Here is a 20,057-nt window from a genome sequence, read left to right on the forward strand (position 1 = left end):
TAGAAATAGCTAGTTATGATGGAAGTCATGCAGAGCAGTGTCCTTTTCATAGTATTTTGCATGACAGACTAGTTTCAGACTAAAAGAATAAAATATTATTTTATGTCTAAATTATATTAGGAAGAAAATAAGAGCAATCAGATTCTGTGTTACCTATCTTAAATACAATAACATATTTAATAAGTCTAGCCACTTAAATGCTATGAACCTTTTATTTGTAGATTTTCAAGTTTATTATTTTAAAAGTACCATTTGTGATAGAGGCTTTTTTATTTTATCATGCCTTTATGTTATTCCATTAAAATTTCATCAAGTTATATTTTAGGTCAAGATAGACTGTTCTAAATTCTTTTGGAACTAACTCTGGACAACTTAATAGACACTATTTTTTACTGATGTTTTGTGTTTGTAGATTGCATTTGTGTAGCATCAACAGTGTGAAAAAAAATTGACATATTAATCTGCATACAGGAAAAATTAATCCAAAGAAACTATCTATCAAATTTAACATTGGCGTAAAGTTTTCAGGGTTTTCTGAAAATTTTATCAGATATATATGCAACTGGATTTCCATGGGAAAAATGTGTGTGGTTCAGTTTACAGCACAATAAGATATATCTTATTGCAAATTAGATCATAGCTTATGTTAAATTTTATCTTGAAATCATTCTGAGTGATTCAAGTTTCTTTTAGGAGTCCAAAAAGCTGTGACTGACAGTACTTAATGCAAAAGATAATAAAACTGACATAATGAAATCAAAATACTGTAAGACAGTGTAAGTCTAACAAATACATACTGGATTCCTGTACAGTTTCTGATTCAGAGAACCATTAACTTTTTATTTTAAATGACAGTTAATTTAAAATAAATCTGAAATTCCCATGTAAAAGAAACAATAAAAGAAAACACAAACAAAAAACCAAACCAAACCAACTAACCAACCAACCAACCAAACAAAAAAAACAAAAGGAAAAAACCCACAAAAACCCCCAAATGGCAAAATATGTTTACATAAATTCTTGTAATTTCTTTCCTTAATCTTTAAGAAAGAAGGAAGAAAACAGAAATGAAGTCAGGAAGGAAGGAGCATACAGGCAAGCATATATATATACATATGTACAGAAATACAAGCTGGAGAGTTTTTCCATGTATGTGTAGTAAGAAGCCATGCAGTTATAAAGGGTTTATTTTTTGTAAACATGTATTTTTTTCTCTGCACTGGTTGAATTGTTTGAATTCAAGATGGCAGAATGCAAAGCCCATGAAAGTGTGAGTGAAAAACAAAAAAAAAAAAAAGAAAAGTGAAGACTGCAACAAGGTAGATTATTTTAAGGTAAAAACTAGAAATAGATGAACGTGGGGGCAGAAGAAACATAACAGAACTTTGTTGAGGAAGACAAAACATTCAGTCTTTCTGCCAATAAGTATGACCTCATTTTGAAATGTCTTTATGCAGAAAGGGAATTAAATATTCTGAGCAGTCTGACATTTTGAAAATGAATATTTCCTATTAATAAACAGACAGATCAAGGAGAATACTTTATTGAAGGAAGAAAAGAATAATAAAAACTAGTAAGCAAGAGTTAATGATTATGGACCAAAAACTAATTTCAGGCTTACATTGATAGGTGGGGCACTAAAATACAACAGAATGGTGAGGAGGAGTAGATGACATTGACCAATTCGCTCAGTTCCTTTGCAAAATCTTCATAGCTGGATGTCCTACTGCTTGAGGGCTTGGCAAACATACAAAGAAAGACAGAAAATATTGCTATGCACAGATCTATGGAATAAGTGTAAAATAGCTCATATTTAGTGCCTGTATTTGGTACATACATAAATCACTTTACTGACAAGTCATTGTATGCTTATGCCACAGATGACACAATCCGTCTTGAGGAAAACACCTTAGAAATTTGCAGCCACTGAAGCCTCAACCATGCATAAACGATCTGCCAGGTCTGGATCTTCCTTGCTGCATCCCCGCAGGGTGATCCCAGGGTTTCCACCAGCTGTGGAATTTATGAGTATACATAATAAAAAAACATTAATCTCAACATTGTTGTTCATTTCTGAGTGTAGATTCATTCCTGGGTGTAAATTCATTCCTGATATTTCACACAACAATTGGTGAGAATGGAGAATAAAAACCACAGTAATTCAGCTGCTACCGAAAGTAAAATGCCATGATTTTCAGAGTGCTTATTTTGAATTACAGAATGCAAAGAAATAAAGACAAAGTTAATATTGATTTTTTTCTGAATGAATCATAAGGTGAATTATAATACTGTATGTGAGTAGCTACCTGATGAGATACCTGAGGAACCTGAAGAACGCTCATGTGGAGATGCTACTGAATCTGTAAAGTATGACAAAGTATGACAAAAAGGAAGCAAGCTGAATGAGAAGGAAGACACTTGGTAACATCAGCTATACAGATATATTTAATGAAGTGTGCCACATGATGGTGCTGAAGAAGTGGAAAAGAAAACCTGTGGGGAATACTAACAAGAAGGAAAAAGAAACATAAGGGAAAATGTCCAAAGAATCACTGAAAAAATACAAAAGACAAGGAAATGTCAGTTACAAAATCTCTCAGAGAAGAAGCAGCAGTGAGCTTAATTGCACAGGAGTTTTCATTGGGTAAGAAGGTTGTCATGGCTAGAGTAAGGGTCAGTTTCAGTGAAGTGAAAATCTGCTTATGTGGGAGACAATCTGGTGTTACAGGCTGTCTTCTTTTGTGTTGCAGAGTGCAGCAGATATAACTCTGGTAAGGAAACAAGGAGATATATGCAATAACAGAAAATAATTTAAACGGATTAATAAATAGTAATAATTTTGCAGTGATTACACCAGGTCATTTTTTTGTTTACTGGAAAGCAAGGAAGATGCATTGCTTATGTAATGGACATACTTTATCAAAATAGAGAAGACGTCTAAGAAAATGAAACAAAGATGATAACTGTTGTAGAAAAATTAAAGTTGCAAAACATTTCCCTTAATTAAGCAACAGATTCATTACAAGGGCAACTCTAGAAATATTTTGAAAAGTTTGGAACTAAGTTTTATGTCAACAATTTTTTAATTAAATGTACTTTATCATGCACTTCAGAAGTATTGTTTCATAGTGTAACTGACATTGCATTTATGTGCAAAATAAAAACTTCTGAACTCTCTTGATTTATATCAGACATAGTCGATCAGTAGCTTGTAATTTGTTACTATATGGTACTAATAACAGCTATATTGCTCCCATAGTTTGGAACATCTCACCCATTTAATTTATTATTTAGCAAAATATAATTTTCCAATTTCAAATGACAATTCTGACTTCTTAGTTCATCCATAGTTCATGTGATTTCAGTGTGGTAATAATTTCCTTTGGACGATATCATAATTTGTAGCAAATTCTGTTCAGATAAGAAGTATGCAGTATAAAACCTCAGATTCACCAGAAGAAAATATTAGTAAATAATAGCTGTATGTTTTGCTAATGAATAATACATCTAGAGGAATTTTTTAGTACATTTATATTTTATACTTTTGCATATTTATTTTTACACAAATATGCATTGATTATTGGTTTGTGGGTGGGTGTGATGTGGTGGGATGTTGGGTTTTTTGTTTTGGTGTTGGGTTTTGGGGGGTTTTTTGGTGTGTTTTTTTGTAAGGTTGGACTTGATGATCTCAGAGGTCCCTTCCAACCATGGTGATTCTGTGATTCTGTGATCTATGTATGCAATGTGCTTGCTGTGGAATAAATTTATGGTTAACATTTTTACTTGACTTTTAATATTAATTTGTTCCTGACAGATATACTTAGAAGTGTTTGAAGGACTGGTAGCTCCACCAATGCAAATAGCTGGTAAGTATCCAAAAATTAAATTGGTTTTGTTGGTAAAATGATATATTGAATTTCCTTAAAGAATAATTTGCTGATTATTTTAAAGTACTGGAGATTCTGTCATAGGAGAAAAGGTTGGGAGCACTGGACTTTTCCCAGATGGAGAAGAGAAGACCAGGAGGAGCTTAAGAGTGTGTGTAAATACCTGATGGAAGGAAGTTAAGAACATAGAACTGGACTCTTCTCATTGGTATCCAGTGAAAAAATAGGAAACAAAGGGCAAAAACTAAAATACAAGAAATTCTGTCTACACGTTTTAATAAAAGACTTTTCTTTTTGAGGGTGGTCAAACACTGGGGCAGCTTTTCCACAGTCTCCATCCTTGGAAATATTCAGAACCTGACTGGACATGGTTCTTGGCATCCTGTTGTAACTGACCCTGTTTTGAACTGGACTGTTGCACAAGCCAATCTTCAGAAGTTCCTTCCAATCTCAAATATTCCGTGATATTGTGTTTTGGGTTTGTTGGTTTTGTTTGGACTTTGTTTCTTCTTTTTAGTGTCATACAAAAAATGCCTTAACGTAGCACAAAATACTTACTTTGAACTTGCATTTTTGTCCATGTAGAAATGTAAGAAATAGGGGTCTAATCTAAAATCTAATCTACCAATTTAAACAAGAGGATGTCTGGTATAAAAGAGTTCTTAATTAAGTTTTCACTAAATTTTATTAAACCATCCTATATACAGAATAGAATCACAACAAATAATTATTAAGTAAAATAATCTAGAAATAAACTAACATTATGTCTCCCAATGTATTGGAGCTTCATAAATACTTAATTTTAGCAATTTTTTTCACAAACACAAAAAAATACTTGTGTCACAGCTGAGCCCGTATTGATAAAAGGAAGCATGAATTTTTACTAGGTTTATTCTGTTGCTCCATGAAGGAGAAGTAGATTTGTGATTACAGCTTGTACAACACGATTTTGTTCGCAGTTATTGCAATTAGATTGAACCAGTTTTAATTAATGACTGTTGTGCTGAATGATAAAGTATTTCAACTGAACAAAGAATTAAAGAGAAGATGAGTGCAGTTTGCTCAAATAGAAAAATGAAGCTAGTAATAATAATTCCATATAACTTAATATTCATTCTCCATTTTTACAGCACACTATGTTTACTGTTGAACAAGTAAGAAACATCAGAACTTCTTTTTGCAAACATGCCAAAGATATGAAAGGTCTGTGCTGTTTAAAGTTGGTGAAGCAGGAAATACAGACTACTCCCCTGAATGGGAATTTTGTATTCCTGCTGATACTGCAAATTGTCTTTCCTCTGCAGCTCTGCTGAAGATTTCAACATCTTTTGCAGTACAGATTAAGTAACTACAGAGTGTGTGGAACTGTTGCAGCTTTTAAATGTTTAATCTCAGTCTACAGTGTTAAAGCTAATATCCATAGTTTTTGAAGAGAAGACCTATGACTAAAGTGAAATACAATGACTTCAAAAGATCTGCTGACTTTAACAGATTACCATAAGAAAAAAATCCCAACCTCCTAATCTGCATAAATAAGTACATGTAGACAATGCATTTTTGACACACATTCATATAAAGAATTATTTATTTGTGCATAAAATCTGTGAAGTAATTCCTTGACCAGTAGGTAGATGACTACTCTTTTATTTCCTTCTTAGTTCTAGTTATTAATTTCATTAAAAGATAGATAAAATTCTTAGATTTTTTTATTTTTGTGTTTTCCATGTAAAGCATTACGTTGTTTCTGTCATATGTAATGAGATCACCAGTGACAGAGTAGCTATTCATGAGGCAATTCTTGTAATTAAATCAAATCTAGTTGTCTGCATTAGAAGAGTGCAGATTTGTGGGATAGCATTCCTACTTTGAGATCTCTGAGTAGCAGCCTAAAAAATTGTGTTTGGGATGAAGTTCTTAAGAAGATAAATAGAGACTGTGCCTGAATTGTATCGTATGCTGTGTACAGTCTGCAGTCAGAGAATTGATGGCATAGTTGGTATAAAACATTAACATTCTGATGTAGTACACTTTCAAATCCATTTTGAACTGAATGAAATTACTACATGCAGTACTGAGCAAAAGATAATCAAAGCCTAAATTAAAATACAGAGGTATTGGGGATGAAATGACTTTTTTTTTTTCCTTGAGAAATCATGTCTGAGATAACTTTCCTTATATGCAAAAAAAAAGAAAATTACCAAAGTAAAATTGTACATTTTGATAAAGTTTTTCTTTCTCTTAAGAATATGGGCTCTTAAAAAACCAAAAATAAAACAACCCAAAACCCACACCAAACACCATAAAAAACCAAACCAAAAAAACCCACTTTGGCTATGTAAGTATCTTTGTTAATACTACTTTGTAGTAATGAGCTGGGGAAACTAGCAGACTGTTTTGATTTGTTTGATTTTTATGAATAAAAATGAAAATGTTATTTGGATAATAAATATTACTGAGATAGAAAGGAAAAAATATGCTTTTTATCTTATTTTATCTTATCTTATTATTATTTTAATCTGCTGGATAATTCCATTTTGGAGAATGAAATTGAATAACTATAAGACTATTAGGTAAAGATGTTATAACACCTAAGCAGCCTTAAGGCATCTAGAAAAATACTTTCACTGTACTTTTAACTCTTCCTCTACTTCCTTAAATTCAGTTCTTCTGATACGTGTCCATTCAACACCCTGCTTATATCAGCATTGTTTTTGTGTTGTGGCATGAGAGAGCTCAAAATAATTTTGAAGGCAAGAGTCATTAATTTCATAAAAGAAGTGAACATCTCTGAGATTAATGTTTAAATTGCATCCAAAAGAAATTTTTAAATGTAGTAATATGGAGTGTACCAAAGGCGACCGAAACTAAGTTGTACATAAAACTTTCTCTAATTAACAGATTTTCCAGACAAAATAAATATATCAGATTTAACCTAACTATGGCAAAGTTACTAGACAGGTTTCTCTGTTATTTGTGTGTAAATGGACTTAATGTAATATTTCTATTAACAGAATTGGCGTTAAAAGACAATCCTTTCCTGATCACAAAAGGTGGAGATGATCTCTGCTGCATAGGATGACCAGGATATCTTATAAGAAGAACGAATTGTGTTGGCAATTGGAGCCACAGAAATAAGGTGAAATCCCAAAAGATTAGCAAAAAACTATGAATTAAAAATAAACACATAAATAAATAATAGAAAGCTCTGTTCCAATAGAGAAGACCATTTCATTGAAAATTACACCAAATTAATTAATTAATTGCTCATCATGTAAATATATGTTTTATAGTAATATACTAGTCAATGGTAAAAATTGGGAATATTGATTACTATGTAGCTGTCACTCATTCAGAGAGGAATATGTTTTTTTTCAACAATTTTCAGAAAAGATGGATTTAAACAGATTCAAGAAAGCTAATAGTGTGTTCACACAAAACAGTGTTAATATATTTCACTGAGGAAACTGATGTCAGAAAGAACTTATGGAGTCTCATCCATGGAAAGCTTTTGGAAAGTCTCTGGAAAACCTTTTTTATTTAAGGAAAGGCTTTTTAAACTAAGAGTAAATGCGTTTTACAAAAAAAAGGATGTATTCTGGCCATTAATATTTTTATACTGAAAATGATACTTCTCTCACCAGAAGAAGAAATCTATCCTAGAGAAATTTCAGTAAGAGTATTTCACATCTGTATAAGTTCCTATACAAATTTTCTAGCTCCTTTCCCTTTCCGCTTTCCAATGACACTGTTGACATGTAAGAAATGTAACATGTACTTAGAAAAGTTCCAAGACAGGGAGAAAATTAACAAAGGTTAAGCCAGGTAAAGCTGAAGAGAAAAAACTTGAAACATTTCAATCACTGATTAGTACACAGAGTCATAATAACTGAATAAAAACATATATCTGATCTCTCCATTAGTATGTTGCTGTTTGTCCTTAAATTTACCACTCTACTATTTGGCTCATTCAAACAAAATGCTGCTTAATGTGGGCAGACTGCCCTGTGTCTTGCAGGGGCTATGTATCCACTGTGTCTCCATGCAACAAACCAATCCTCACAAAGTATTTTAAGAAATGAAAATAGCTATAAAACTCGCAAACTTGTTATCAAGTTGAGTGCATGAAAATGTAGGGAATGAAAGAACACAAGAACAAGGTATTTAATATTTTGATACTTAAATGGTGCTTTTAAAGAACAAAGAACATTTTAAACTCTTTTTTTTTTTCAAAATTAATTCAGCCAATTTCAAACAAGTACCCTTAGCATGAATCTGTCTCTTTCCTCCATTTAGCTCTTTTCCAGAACAGCCTCCTGTTGTCCTTGACTGCTGCCCATTAATCCTACCCTCTATAATTCTTAATTGCACACAGCAGTGCACCACTTACTCATAAGTCTCCCAAAAACTGCTTAACTCTTTAGGCACTGATGCATAATTTTTTTACTACGTCCTTCACACAATGAAAGGAACATATAAATAAGAATGGAAAGATAGTTCTTTTAGGCAGAAAGGAGGCAATAGCTATTATTTGAAAAGACAAAATCTCACCACCAATTTGGTATATTTGTATGTGTATATTTACATTTGCATATTATTATTTTTGAATGTAATATTAAAAAATACTTTGGCTTAAATCTTGGCTTGGTTATACTTAGCATCATGCATGTAACTGGTATCAGAACACATACTAACACTTGAGGGGATTCAAGTGTTTTGCCTTGATTTGTCTACATTGACCACTATGACAGTTGCCACATTTCAAGCATGCCTAATAAAGAAGAGTACACAGGCCTCTCAAGTCTCATGGCCCTTCACTAAACTGTTTCCTCTTTGAATGCTACACAAAAAATTATGATTAATATAGTCCATAGACATGAATGCATACACAATATTGTCACTAAATGATCACATAGTTTTTATTTCATATTGTACCTTTCTTGAACTAGAAATCACACCTACCATATCCTTCTTCTGTGTGTGGAAGTATACTACTTTCATAAATATAAAATGCGCACACTGTCATTGCCATACTGCTTAAGTCAATGAATTAAACACAATCTGCAAAGGCTGTGTCTTTGATTTGTGAAGACAATTTTTTCATGACTTCTCAAAAAATACACTATGGATAGCTACACGTTAGAGAGGAGGTACGTGGTCCATACAGTCCGTAGATGTTGTATGTGTAAAGTTTTTTTTTTAAAAAAAAGAATAAATCTGAAAAATACCACTAGGGCAAAGAAAAACAATCACATATTTTCTAAGCTACTCCCATTTGCCTGGATGATTCTTCTTAATACAACATTGTGGAACACAAACTAAGTTCTTTAATCTCAGACTGTGTCTTGTACATAGCTAACATTCTTTTTTTATTATGCAGTTCTTTTTAAGCATGTGGAAGCAAGAACTTTCTCTCCACTTTGGAAATAGACCTAAAGGACCAAACACAATAGGGCTCCAATTCATTTAAGTTCTGTGGAGACTATTGCAATTCTATTTACAGCCTTTATTGAACCATTTCCAGTTCATCTGACAGCTCTCTAATGGATTAAGATTGTATCTTATACAACACCTTTATATACTATTCAGCATGAAGGCCCCACAGGTTATGTATACCAAACAATGTTCTGAATATCCTACTGCTCACTTGTGCTTGTGTCAATAAATAGACACTTAATGAAGCAAGATGGAAAGTCATAAAACTGTCCCAAATGACTTCTTCCACCTCCTTCCAAACAAAACCTAAAATCTATACAGAATTTATGCAGACATACCAAACCTGCAGGGTGCAAATATTGCATTCTTAAATCCTGTCTGCTCCTTTGATAACTGGATAAAAGCTGAGAATACATAAATAGACTATTGTACATGAACAGTCCACAGGGAGCACAACTAGGTTGAGTCTAGCCAGTTGGCCACTGGATGTTGCTGTTGCCTCAGAGCAAAGTAGCAGTAAACTTATTAAACTGGCTGCTGATCCTATAATTCATGAAGACATAAAAGTTCAGAACAATCTTTTTCAGGACTTTTGCTTGTTTTTAATTACCTTAAGCTTGTAGAGTCAGATGTCACGCATTATGTTAGGAGAGCATGTAGCTGGTCTGAGCTACAGGAAAACCTTTATCAGCCATGATTTTTTCCATCTACTAACGCTATGCCACCTTTGACTTTCTACTGGTTTTGATACTTTTTATTGAGGAAGACCATATTTATTCCTCAAGGTACACACACACACACAAAAAACAAACCTCACAATGTTTTTTGTTTTTTTTTTAAATCAGTCATGTCTCATAGACACAGCATATATGCTCTATTTTAATTTTTTTTTCTGCCCTTATTTCTACTGTAACAAATGTTAGATTAGTATCTATTAAGATTAATTATAAATGGAACATGTAGAGGCTGTGTGATAGAACATTAAAGCATCTATTTTTGTGATATGACTATCACTTTCTGAGAGATGTATGAATACTGAGATATATGATTGAATTTGATGTGATCAAGCTGTCTGCTTTTCCCTTTATTATAATATTTCAATGCTACGATACTATGTAATGTACTTATGACCCTTGCTATCATCATTTGTCAAAATGTCTCTGTTCCACAATAACTAAAAAAGAATGGAATCAAGCTTCCTAATTCTATTACACCAAAGTTAAACAGCTCAAATATCTTCAATAGCAAGACTAAACTTCAGTAGCAGGAAAAGGAAGATTCTTTAGATAAGCTAACAAAACCCACCAACCATATATATGTATAAAACTTAATACTCCTATTATTGATGTTGATTCTTAAAAACAGAGCAGGAGGAGAATAGTTCTGCCCAGAAAAAAGCACATAAAGTAGTGCATTAAGAGTTGGGGTTTTTTTTCCCATGAGTGCTGGGGAACCAGTCTGCTGCACCATAGATGTCTCTCTCTTCTACAGGTGACTAATGTTTTTCAGTTAACAGTCAAATGGGTTAAACACTTATAAATGCAATTGTCTTAACAGCTCTTCTCCCCACATCTGGTCCCACCACCAAATTTGGCCAGTACCAGGTCACCACGCTTTTTGGACTGTCCCTTTTTGACATAGGTAACAAACAAGTTCTCTCCTACTTGTTCTAAAATTAAGTGAAAACAGTCAAATCAAGATGAATCATTGCCAAGCATATCACAAGAAACAAAAAAGAACAATTTCTGCATAGAAAAAAACATTGATGGAACAGAAATTGGTAGCAGTAGAAATGTAGGGTGGTAAACCTTCTGTAAAACTACCCCTTCTCCCTCTTAACTGTGCAAAGGATAACAAGGATAACAATCTGGTTCAGTTCATTAGTGAATGTAACAGTTTGTTAACCTCATATCTCATGAGTGATGGAACTTTAATTGGTGTTTTAAGCAGCATTCAATGTAGAACAGACTATGATTGATGAGAAGTCAATCAATCAATCAAATCTTAGTTGGAGACAAAGCACAAAAGGAAGGAAACAGACAGTTAAGATATTCATTTCCAATGAAGATAAGAACCTTATTAGATTTCATGGAAACTGATAAATTCTGAGAAAAGAAATTTCCACACAGAGGTTTCTAGGTTTGATGTGGCTTGGTTTTTATGTTGTCCACTGTGTTGTGCAAGCATAGCACTAAAAAAAAAAAGGAAATATAGACCTGAATACTGTTTTTCTTCTGTTCTGGTTTGAGCAACATGGATTTCCTGAGAGGACTGGAAAAGCAATAGATGGTTTAGGGGATTAGAGAGATGGTGAGCTCTCTCTCTTTGTGTCTCGTCTTCTCTATCTCTCAGTAATAGAACCTTAAGTACTAGGGAGTTACTTACACTTCTATTGCAAAGCAAGTGTTAAGCAGGAACAAGAAAACCCTATTAAGGAGTAGAAGAAACCAATAGGTCTCTCAAAGTATGTCTACTTATTAGAAAACTCTACTCCTAAAGAAATTTCTTTTAAAGATCAAGGAGAGAGATAAAGGCAAAAGATGAGGAGAGTCAGGTAGTAAAGAGTTCCTGGTTTTTGATCTCACTATGTCATTACTAATACAGACTTCTCAGTTTTATTTGAATGACTAAAAAATACTAATATAAAAATAGAGAAAAAAACCACCAACAAACAGCTATTGAGTGACATAATTCTGAAAGAAGAAATCACATATTTTTTATGAATGTTATCCATGTTCAAGATTGAATTTGGGAAGAAACTAGTACTACTTTCCTTTCAAATATGTAATCACTGTTTCTCAGGTAAAGAAGCAGTATGCATAAAAATCTGAATAGGTGACACAGACCATGCATGCCAACCTTAGGCTGAGTGGATTACACATTCTTTTTCAAACTCTATCAGCCAGGGAGCTGTGAAAATGAACAATATGATTATCAAGACCTGGAAGTTAAAACTATTGTACAGCTGTCAGTAAGGTTTGATGTATTATCACTTTTAATTCAGGCACACTTGCCATGTTTTTAACCCTGGCCTTACTTAAAAAGAACATCCAAAAATTTTAACACCTCATTACCATACTGCAGATTCATTTATAATGAGAATCCTGTGAAGTGGGTTAATGAATTCTGCTGCATTATCGCAACTGATGGGAAAAACTGACTTATCTTTAAGTTTTTTTTCCTCAGGTAAAAGACAATGTCATTCTTGTTTGATAAATGCTTTCATCTGGCCAAGAAATTATTCCCTGGGTTTGTGCAGCAACATGAGAGAAAAAATATTACTTGGCTTTCCGTCTATGTGGCTGTCTTTTCCTTTAACAAGACTGAGAACCTTTTGAAATTTAAATAGCATGTAGACTTTAATACCAAATTCTTAACATGTTAACCCTCTCACATGTTATTTGGTTAGAATTAAGACCTTTTTACTTAGATTACGCCATTATTCAGAAAATGTATGAAAGGAAGACGGAAAATGTTGAGATTTTAAAATTAATTTAAGATCATTTTTTAACTTGTCTTCTTAAAGACATAATAAGCACAGAGCTCATAAAGTTAAACAGAGAAGTTTGGATATTTCCATGGATAGCATTAATACCAAAGAGATTCAGCTGCCCTGAAAGATTAGGGAAGAAAATAATTTAAGGCAGCTTTAAGGAAATTATGTGAAAAGTTCCAGACATGATCTGAAACTGCAATTACAGATAGTAATTGTTCTATTGTTTGACAGTAGAATGAGCTTCTTATTTTCTTATTCATTCATGCTGAATCATTAATACCAAAGAGATTCAGCTGCCCTGAAAGATTAGGGAAGAAAATAATTTAAGGCAGCTTTAAGGAAATTATGTGAAAAGTTCCAGACATGATCTGAAACTGCAATTACAGATAGTAATTGTTCTATTGTTTGACAGTAGAATGAGCTTCTTATTTTCTTATTCATTCATGCTGAATCATTATTAATGTGTTTATTTCCCAAGAATTTAGAGACCAGTCTTCATTCCCATAGAGAAAAGGTTGAAATGGGAGATTGTACAATAACAGGAAAAACACATCTCTGGCAAACAGAAAGAAGGAATGTAAATTAAAGTGAAATTTGAGAATAATACCATTTAAAAAATGCCCTTACTGGTCATTTCCCAATTTTAAAGTAACAAGGATATTATTCCATGCAATCAATGAAGTAAGGAGACAGTAAAAGAGGGGGTAACATCTACTTTTAAAATCTCTTTTTTCACTGATGGTTAGAGGAAAGAAATAAAACCTGATTTAGAGTTACTTGAATAATAAAATTATCGTAATACTATACTTGGCTTTTGAGACACTCCCAAATTACTTTTCATAACAATGCTTAAATAAATATGTTAACAGACCAAAGAATAAACTTTTAGCAGCTTCATATTCCTTGTCAGAACTCAGTAATAACATGTTTCTGCAAAAAGGCTTTAGATTACAATTACTCATTCTTAGCTTTCTCCACATCTAATATATATATCCTTTTAATATTATCATTAAAACTAAGCTGACATGAAATTGTTTTGAAGATAAGACAGACATAGTTTTTACTTGGGAGATGGTAGAAGTGAATTCTGGATTTCTTTTTCATGTATGCTTAAGAAAGGAAAGTAAAAACTACAGGTGTAATGGTCGAAGGATGGCTTTTATGATATCATATATACCTGGATAATCTTCCAGGGAATGTTGACATGAACCACATCTACAAGCCATAGCTATAAGAGGAAGATATAGTATAGATGTTTGGATCACTCAGGAAAACACTCGCTAAGATTGCTGACCTATTTTTAAGCAGTAAAGTAAAACAAGGTTTTTTCCCTTGCCTTGCGTTTTCTTCCCTTCCCTTTCTTTTCCTAACAAATATTACCTTCTATTATACTGTTATTCTACTTCTGTTTTTCCTGCTTTCTAGGTAATTCAGACATACTATTTTGTATTGCATTTTCTGGCTGAAGAAGAGCTGAAGAACAAAGAAATGCATTAGACATTTCTTCCTGAATGTTTTAAGAAAGACCATAAACTAGTAAAGTGGAATTTTTAAATACCTCATTTGAGCTTCTTTGTAAAGCATTTTACAAATGGATTAAAGCAAGTGGATTTGAGAATAAAATATGAACAATTAAATGGAACAGTACCTCACTGATGATACCTTAATGTTTGCTTTGTGTTTCTCCTGTTGATATTTATCATCATTGTTAGGGACATTTCATTAATATACTTAATGTAAAAAAAAAAGAAAATGGCCATGTTAGTCTTAGAATGATGAAATGTCAATGGCAGGATTAACAAATAAATCATTCAGTCATTTTGTAATAAGTTTTGGGAAAACCATGGCAAAACGCAATATCCAAATGAAATAAGAGCCTTGGCCTGAGGAAAGGTTGCATTATCCTTTTATTTGTCAACTATAATCAAAACATTTTAAAGCTCGTGTCAGTTTAAATTTTAAATTGTTCAGATTAAGTAACTCATTTTCAGTTGGAAAAGGCAACTGACTTAATTAAACATTGATCTAAAATACATTGAAGTTGATGAAAGATTTTTCATTGACTTCAGAGGGACTTTGATAATTTGTTCTTTAGTCACATCAATATAGTGTGCTGTAGCCTGGGAAACAGCTTCAGTGTTTATCACTCTAGTAGACAGTTTACTATTAAAAGTACTTTTTCTTTTTGGGCATGAATGACTGAGAAATGAATTTTTAAGATTTTTAGGTGTTCTGTCCCAAACCTAAAAGTTTTGAAAACTTTTTTCTCCTTGGAACAACTATGTAGGTTCTTTCCCTTGCAGTCTGCACTATTTTCTAATTAAACACGATTTCCAACTATTTTCCTGGGTGATTGATAGGGCTTTATATTCTGTGCATATATGTATGAAAGTTTCAGCTCCAGCAACTGAAAGAGAGGCCATTGGTCACAGGGACCCACAGGTCTGGGTACCAGCAACTGCATAAACCATGCTGTGTATAGAATACTATAACAAAATACTCAAACACATTATAAATCCCTCCTCCACTAATTTTATTTTTTTCAATAGATATCATATGGTAAATAAAAAATCTGTTCTTTTAAAGCAAGGTGCTGCTCTCCAGTATGCTTGCATTTCCTCTTCACGTGAACATCCTCATAAGCCTTGCCAGGGTAATGTTCCAAAGCACAAGGCAATAGAGATGCCTGGGTCAGGACACAGTCTTTTCTTCCCATTATTGTCAGTCTTGCCTTTGGGGTAATGTTCACAAAAGAGTTCCAGATTCTAGCTTAGAAGGTGAAACAGAAAGAAAATAGTCATTTGGATTGCCAGATAACAGAGGGTGTCCTTAAGTGCTGCTTCTTCCTCTGTGGGTAAGACATACATACCCCTGTTTCATCCTCTCTAGGTAATCACGCTAACAGAACTTATTTTGATAGTAAAACAGAGAACAATACCAGCTAGGTAGGTACCATCACACAGGTGAAGAGAGAACTCCAAAAATTGACTTTGACACAACTCAGTTGTCTTAGTGTGGGTGCTGCTTTTATATGAGACACCGAGACATTTTCATGGAGCAGTTGCATATAACACAGGACAAAGAAGAGAGCTGGACTGATAGTTGGAGGCATAGACACTTACGTTCAGTCAGACAAAAAAAGCCCTTAGTAGATAACGGATAGAGTCCCTCTCTAGCTTGTTTATTATCTTGATTAAATCTCTGTTAACCAGAACAGAAGTTTAGAGGCATGATTTGCACATAGATACCTAAATCTAGGAATCTTGATATCAGATTGAATCATACCTGAGTGAACATTTACATGTGGGGCAGCTATCTAGACTTTTAATCAGTAAAGAAAAATAGTCACTCTTATTCCTATCCTCCTTAAACACACATCTAAATAAATGAGAAGAATTATCCCTCTAAAATGAACATTGCTTTCCAGTGGTTATAAAAATAAAATAGGGGTCAGGATGCTTCTTAAACTTTGGAGTCCATTGCCAGTATAGATGCTTGGGACACCTGAAATGCCTTCATGGGGGTGGTAGGTATGGCTCTTAAAAGTGAGATCAGCTGAAGTCATGATGGAAATATTGCAGAGAGTTAAAAGTGATATTAAATATTTATGTTAAGGCAATTGAATCCTGCCCAGAGAGGCTAGCTCAGATGTAGATGTCTGATTTTAAGCGAGCTGAGTCCCATTCCTTCTGTCCTGAATAATTAAGCTGTGTGTTGGTGAGGTTTGTGTTTTGTTTTGTTTTGTTTTTTATTTCCCTTGTTAAAGAAAGTCTCAATTTAGATATTGTCTCAATTAAGTATTTATTTTTGTCAAATAGACAACTGCTCTGAAGGAACTACGTCTGAGTTTTTTTGTTGGCTCATTATTTCGATCCTTATGGATAAAAAATTTTAAAAATTTATAGAGAACTAAAAAGTTGTGCGGCAGCAAAAGGCATGGACTCCGCCAGGTGGTGAAGCAAAGACGTTTAATGTTTTATTTTTACAGCATAAATAGTTTCTGTCTTTTGGTCACGCGCTGTGCTCCCTGCGCAGGTTGTGGGGGCCTGTCCACACGCCGTTGTGAGCAATACAACTGGCTACATATAAGTGTTCATGCACCCAGGCCAATTAGTCATTATCATTTGTTTTGTTCTTTTGTTATCTATTTTGCTGGCTTGCTATCTATATTGTTGCCTTCACATTACCATACAAGGACATTGTTTACTGTTCTCAAGGCTTCCTTCTCATCAATGCAAGAACACCTGCCGAGCTCTCGCTCAGCAGCGGTCTCCACAACTCCTCACTCCCCACAAGTTGTTTTAAAATGTATTTCATTTTCTCAGTAATATCCATGAGGACACTCACAATTTCTGTAAGATTTCTACCCCAGAAGAAGAAATAATTCTTTTAATTTTTTATTTTTTTTCCTTTTTACAAGTGTTGGTACCAGTATCAGTGTGAAGTATCTGAACTTCAGTATGGTAGAAACAGAAGCAAAAAATACTAATAATCCAAAGCTGTATTTCTATATCTCTTCTCAAAGATAAGTGACAATATAGTCTGAATAAAAAAACCACAAACAAACAGCAGCTATATAAACACTCTATATTTCTTGAAATATTCAAGTCCTGATACAGTGGTGTAAAAATTACCTGTATTAGCTTGCCACAAGTTGTCAATGATTAAACTATAAAACATACATGATTTCTGCAGAATCTTAAAACAAATATTGCTATGTTTATAGGTAATTCTGCAAAAGCTCTACCAAAGGTATGACTAAAATGATAATGTGAAAATGAACTTTCATCAAAGTAGTTTGTGTGGGCCTAATGGCTTCCAGCAAAACCAAGTGAGAAAACCTTTGTTAATCTTGACATCAGTTTGGAAAGATAAAACAGTTTCTAGAACTATAGCGTAAATTCTTCAAACTATCACTGTGCTATGGCTATAGCATCCTCATTGAACTATAGCATCTTCACTAAAGATTTGTCCTAGAAGCTTCAGGACCTTACTCAGAAGGAAAGATATACCATGGTATCACTGTGAATAGATCTGCCTGACAACCTGTACCAACACCTGGATATAAACCCACTCAGTTACAGCGTGGGGGAACATCATGCAGCTGCCAACGCTTATAGAAGCACAGGTGCTGAGGAGTCAATGCCAAGCTCCACCTAGATCTTGACATGGACACTGCAGGGACTGGATCTTGTGTTTCTCCAGGCTGGGCCACGTTGACTCACTGGTGTGGTTACCCAGGCAGGTCTCAATGAATTAGAATCTGTAATTCATGTGTCTGTGTGCATGTGTGTGTGACAGTGCACATGCAAAGCTTTTCTGACACAAAATATCTCCCAGTTTTCCCACTTCATAAATAAAGCTTAACAGTGTCATGTTGTTTGAATTTCCTTTCCCCACAGTGACAAGGAGTAAACAGGACTGTATCTGAACCTGTATTAATGTTATCTTGTACAAAGAAGAACATAAAATCTGGAATTTCAGCAAAACTAAAATTATGAAAGAAAAAATTAAACATTTTTAAGAGAAAACGATATTACTTTGTGCTCAGTAAGAAAAACTGAAAGAAATTAAAGTACCTTTTGTTTTCTTCCCTTTATCTGAGAAAGAAAGAGACACTTTAAAATATTACATGCAGAGTGTCATGTAATAAAAGCCAAATATAATTTATCCTAAGAGAAGAAAGAAGATGACTTCATATACACAAAGATGCTCTTATTTGATTCTCATATAAGCAAGTTACTCTGTAGATATTGGGACTGCTAAAACCTGAATAATGGCAGAGGTAAAACCTGATTTCTTATGGAACCTTTGCCACATATTTCTTTCTTCTGTATTCAGTGCCCCTTCCATTTTCTTATGAAATATTTATTTTTATCTTCATGTATCTTTTATCTATTTCTATGACCAAATAGCAGCATACGGTGTAGCATGCTCATTTTTTGCAAAAAAAATTATTAGCTCTTTTTCTGTGACATTAATTTGTAACTATTTTATATTGGCCAGTGATTTCATGAAACTTTTTGTCTTTGCAAATTCTACTACTTTGTCTGTAACTGACAAAGGGATTGAAGACTTATTTAGAATCATAGAATCATAAAATGGTTAGGGTTGGAAGGGACCTCAAAGATCATCGAGTTCCAATCCCCCTGCCATGGGCAGGGACACCTCCCACTAGAGCAGGTTGCTCAAGGCCCCATCCAGCCTGGCCTTGAAGGAGGTATTATAGACAAACAGAGTGATTACATCTGATTTGTAATTCATTCAAGAAACTAAACAGATTATGGGACCTTGCACATTGCCATCCATTTGTTCATGTTAAGAAGTTCATTGTATCATTCTTTCAGACTATTACTCCATGTTGCCAATGAGGGCCAGCAAATTTTAAGGCGTGCATTTCATCTGTATTGTTAAAGTAAATACATTTTATTTAAATGTATTTTTTAAATTTAATTATACCTTGCACTTACATATGTGGTATTCCACTAATATTGTGTATGTTATGAACTATAAAATGGTATCCTGGGCTGTAGAAGTCAACATTATTCATAAATATAAATATATTTAAATATTACCATATAAAATGGTACTTAGTGCATTCACAGAACAAACAGAAAATAGTCATTAGATCTTTGACATTTACAATGAAAGCAGACATAGTCTTGACTCCCAAGGTCCAAAAAAAAAGAGAGGATGCCATTGTCCCATAAACCATGATAGCATAAGGATTTTCACTTTGAAGATTTTTTAATAGAACTCTACCATCTGTAATGGCAATCTTTTATTAATTTCATTCTTAAGCACTTTAAGTAGTAAAGTATTATGGATTAAAGGTGCAATCGTAAATATAAAGTTTGTGAAGGATTCAAACCACTAAAATGTCCTCAGAAGTAGATGTGGAATAATTCTTAAAATGCAATTTTTATTCAAAATATATAGCCTTGTTCACTCACTAAGGAATGGTATAAAATCGAAACATTTCCAGGGTAGAACCCAGCAGCAGCTGGTATGCAAGAAATCCACTACATCACTGACTTCCTGAACAATATTGCTTGCAAAAGCAACATGGAGGATGGAGTGAGGATTCCACAGCCAAGCTCTGTGATTACACAGCAGATATGGAAACAAGGTGATCCTATGGAACTGATAAGCGGCATGCTTACTACCCTGACCCAACAGTCCGTCAAATTTTGATGAAATGATGTCTTTTGTTTGAACTTTGCTCATTATAATGTCATTAT

This window comes from Calidris pugnax, unplaced genomic scaffold (assembly GCF_001431845.1).
Source record: "Calidris pugnax isolate Ruff unplaced genomic scaffold, ASM143184v1 scaffold153, whole genome shotgun sequence".
In the NCBI taxonomy this organism is placed as follows: Eukaryota; Metazoa; Chordata; class Aves; order Charadriiformes; family Scolopacidae; genus Calidris; species Calidris pugnax.